This window comes from Penaeus monodon, chromosome 4 (assembly GCF_015228065.2).
Source record: "Penaeus monodon isolate SGIC_2016 chromosome 4, NSTDA_Pmon_1, whole genome shotgun sequence".
Classification (NCBI taxonomy): Eukaryota; Metazoa; Arthropoda; class Malacostraca; order Decapoda; family Penaeidae; genus Penaeus; species Penaeus monodon.
In genome coordinates, this window is record NC_051389.1 from 38211989 (window position 1) to 38216988 (window position 5000).

The window sequence follows — 5000 nt, forward strand, 5'->3', positions numbered from 1 at the left end:
CGAGAAAGACCTGGACGAGATCTGTGAGGACGTGTGGATGAGGACTACGAGGAAGTCTAGACGATTCCGTAGTCAAGGAGGACCTGTGTGAGACCTTCAAGGATGTGTGGACGTCAAGGATGGACAGATTACACCGAGGACCAGGAAGAAGAGGACAAGGGACAGGGACAAGCAGCCACGATGATGCACCAAGAACAATGCATGCAAGAGCAAGATGACCAGCCAAGTTTGATCACCCTTGAGGGAAATCTAAGGTGCCTCGGGGGCGAGGCGCGAGTTGGTGGCCGAGCAATATGGCATATACATAAGCCTATTTCTGTACCAATAGATGTGGCTGTTTACCACATGGCTCCAAGTCCAAAATAGGAATCATCGACTCAGTGAGGGCGTAGATGACGATATTATCTGACCTCGACAATTCGTGCCCAGCGCCCAACGTGGTAAGGTCGGCCTGACACATGACCCCGCTTTACCCATAGACATCGTCTCGTAAAGAATCGAGCCGTAATACCAGTATCACTACCCCATATATATATATATATATATATATATATATATATATATATATATATATATATATATATATATATATATATATATAAATATATATCGGTTACTTTTTCGTCTAGTGAGGAACTCTTAGCATGTTAGACACGCTACGTTGATTTCCTTTTTTATGTGTGTATATTCTATATTTATATATATGCATGTGTGTATATATATACATATGCATGTATGTATGTACACACACACACACACACACACACACACACACACACACACACACACACACACACACACACATATATATATATATATATATATATATATATATATATATATATATATGTGTGTGTGTGTGTGTGTGTGTGTGTGTGTTCAAATATAGGTGTGTGTGTGTGTGTGTTGTATGTGTATGTGTATGTGTATGTGTATGTGTGTGTGTGTGTGTGTGTGTGTGTGTGTGTGTGTGTGTGTGTGTGTGCATATACATGTATGTATGTATATATATATATACATATATATATATATATATATATATATATATATATATATATATATATATATATATATATATATATATATATATATGTATACTTGTATACACACACACATATATATGTATATGTATACATATATATCTAAATATATATATATATATATATATATATATATATATATATATATATATATATATATATATATATATGAACACAACCACTAACGTGTACACAAAGAAGAATGGAAAAAAGCCACAATACGAAATTAAATCAAATTGTTTATTTAATTTCCTTTCTTACTGTGGCTGTTTTCCTATTCACACACACACATACATACTTATTAAGTATCTGTTTATACTTTTATCTATTTATGCATCGATTAATTTTTCATACAATTATTAATTCATCTATTTATCTATTAGCATACCGGTATGTGCAGTTTATCTTAAAGCTATATTTTTTAATGAAACGTGGTTGTGTACGAAGCATGAAGAATCGTCAAAGAGTTAAGAAATCGCACAGTCTTCAGATCGGTCTTCCGAACACCAAACCAGGAAGAGCAGGGTTATTAAACCTTAAATGGAGGACAAACAAATAAAGGAGGCTGAATTTGAGCTCTGACATGTGACACGAAAGCCAAGGACGCGCACTAAGTTAAGCGAACCCGTTATATGAGTGTAAATGTAAATAAAACCGTGGTGCGTTTAATTAATATTTCGTGTCGGAGGCTTCCCTAAAGTCATAATTGGTTCAGCTTCAAGTTCTTGGTGAATTAACATTATTGCTTTTGCTGGCGTTTTAATCATATTCTTTTTTCTTCATCGTCAAAGTATTATTAGCATTGTTATTGTTATCATTACTAGTCACTATCAATATTTCTACCATTATTGCGAAAGAAAATGGTTACTCTCATTGTCATTATTATCATCGCTATGATTCTTATAATTGATTATCATTTTCTTGATCTTTGTTGTTATTATCACTGATATTATTATATTTTATTGTTATCATCATTGAAATGATCATTTATTGTTACTGTTACCGAAAATGCCAGGAATTGTGCAAAGTAAGACCAACGAATATAGAACAAATAGAACGAATCACTGAGAGAACCCGAGACTGCGCCCAAAATATACAAGAAGTCTACCATATATCTGTAAGAAAGATTACATATGACCTTCTTCATTAGAGTCGAGCGTTTTCTTCTCTCTATGAGTCTGTACGACCGGGTTTTGGAGGTGTACTTGCATCAGGGCCATCCCTTGCTCAAGCTTCATGTATCATATACTTGTGCAAATAATACATGACTTTGCAACTATTCTTTGGAATATGGCTGGCTTTGCACTTTTTATGCTGTCTGTAGATTTTAGAGATAATGAATGTGAAGTCGTACATTTAGAATACTTGGCAACGCGTATGGCATAAGTCTTGGAATAAGTAATTAAAGACATTCTGTTATTAATTACCTTGTTATAGCTTGACGGACCCCAGCTTGCCTCAGGTCAGATGGGCACTATAACAAGCAGGAAGCCATGGAATTCTAGTTCTACACTGTCATCATAGATACTTAAATAGATATTTCTAAAAATCACGACTGTCCTGTTGGCAGTAGCTAGAGATACGATCATTACAATAGTTCTTGAAAACTGATCTGCTGCATAAAATTGGCGATGCTATGAGATCCTATCTATATTTTGGGGAAAATAAAGTCATGTATGCTAGCAGCGGCTTGCAAATTTGTTTAAAGATTAGAATATATAAGGTACAAGTCTTTCAATCCAATCCTTATGTAATGTCAGGAGTGGGGACAGACAGCGTGTGTCCCAGAGCGGTGCCACCAATATGTAATGACAGATGGTGGTGGTTTGTTCTTGAGGGGTGTTAGAAGTTAAAGTTGTCAATGCTTCAATGGTTTTATTAACACAGGTATGGTAGTTGGCATACGGAGGACGGGCAAGGCAGGGACGCCCAGGTAAGGCGAGGCGTCCTGCCTGCCTCCGGTCTGCGAGCAGTCTGTCTTAACTGCTCAGAAATTTCCATGAACAAACATCGTTTTGAAACATTTCATAATAGAAAACATGAAAGAATTTGAATGAAAACAAATTCTGATACATATGGTCACATGGTGGTTTCGTGATGAAGGAACAAGGGTACCTTATATACAGTTGTGTGTAAGAAGAGAATTATGGTGTTTACACAAAGACATAAAAATGACAACATGGGAATTATTTGCAAACAATAAGGGTGGAATTAGTGTGTTCTAAGGTCACTTTGTCATTGTCAAGGCTGTAGACCTGTTGGAGTCGGCTGAGGACAGTGGAATTACTGTAAGAGGTGAGAGACATCACGAGAACGGGTCACTGTATCGCTTGTTGGTGAGGAGAACAAAGACTGAGCAGAGAATTTTGAGAACGAGGTCTTCGAAGAATCAAGATCACATCATTGGCAGGAAGGATTCGTCATCTCGGGAGAGGAAGAGCACCATGTTGATGGCGTCACGAGTTTCGACAGGCAAGACAGGATCATTCTTGCCAGGGTCACCAGCACAGGGCATCAGGTGTGGTGAGTGAGGCGAGATGCGGCGAGATGCGGCGAGGACGTCAGGCGGCAGTCACCAGCGGACGAGGCGGCGGACACGACCCAAGTTGCAGTAGAGAACAGAAGGGTGTCGGCAGGTGATGCGACAGCGAGAACGTCCGGAGATGTGCTCGTCAATGGGGCAAACGAGGCTTGGCGCACCAGGGATCGGCGGCGAGGGCAGCGACGTGGTGATCCGAGAGCTTCAGCACGGGGCGTCTGGCTCTGAGGACAACAAATAGGAATGGCAGTACTATGTCTTGACGACAAAAGACATAATGCCATACCTCAGGGAGTTACAATATCAACACAAACTCGTAATGATTAGGAAACGACTGGAAGCAACGTGTCAGGGATTCAAAATAGAGTGCTAATTGCAACATTCACCTGAGAGATAGAAGGCAGTAATGAACAATCGAGATTTTAGGATAAAATCTCGACAAATTTGCGAGTTTACAGAGCCATGCAAAATATAGGAATGATTCTCCCCGAAAATAAAACGTAAAATTCATGTGCAAGGTTACAGGACAAATGATATTCCCATGAAAATGTAGGTAGATAGATCATACTTAGAATATATTTCCTTTAGGGAAATGAGAGTAGTTGCATGCGAAAATGCAAGTTGATGGGTAATAGTTGCATGCTAGATATAGGAATTATTTTCTAATGAAGATGCTTGTTAAAAACGCAGGAAGGATTTTCCTGTGAAATAATTCATAAGGAATGAACTGGAATTCAGCATCGTGTTGATTCAGAATTCATCACAACATAGATTAACATGAAAATTTAGTACTCATAGGTAGACAGAACTCCAGAGAAATGAGAGTACCAGAGATAAAATTTAGGCAAACCGCAGGGCATGAGTGAGGCGAGGCAAGGCACAGAGTGAGCGGGAGACAGATGTCAGCTGAGGGGAGATCTCTTTTCTATGAGGGGAGGAACACAGGTGTTTGCGAGAGCGAGAGCAAATCAAATACTCCACTTCACAGGGGATTTCCTAAACAAATGAGAACAGCGAGGATAAAGGAACTCACTCAGGAGTGGGGACAGACGGCGTGTGTCCCAGAGTGGTGTCACTAATATGTAATGACAGGTGATGGGGGTTTGTTCTTGAGGGGTGTTAGAAGTTAAAGTTGTCACTGCTTCAAAGGTTTTATTAACACATGTATGGTAGCTGGCATACGGAGGACGGGCAAGGCAGAGACGCCCAGGGAAGGCGAGGCGTCCTGCCTGCCTCCGGTCTGCGAGCAGTCTGTCTTAACTGCTCAGAAATTTCCATAAACAAACATGGTTTGAAACATTTCATAATGGAAAACATGACAGAATTTGAATGAACACAAATTCCAATACATATGGTCACATGGTAGTTTTGTGTTGAAGGAACAAGGGTACCTTATATACAGTTGTGTGTAAGAAGAGAGT

The 5000-nt window shown here is 39.2% G+C and overlaps 1 long non-coding RNA gene across 1 annotated transcript in view; it reads right to left on the reverse strand.

Annotated features, from left to right (window-relative positions):
- Positions 1-2901: 2901 nt before the first annotated feature.
- Positions 2902-5000, reverse strand: part of LOC119598843 — a 15669-nt gene continuing 13570 nt past the window's right edge. The window contains exon 2 of the long non-coding RNA XR_005231029.1: positions 2902-3803. This is a non-coding gene — a long non-coding RNA (uncharacterized LOC119598843). The remainder of the gene's footprint in view (positions 3804-5000) is intronic.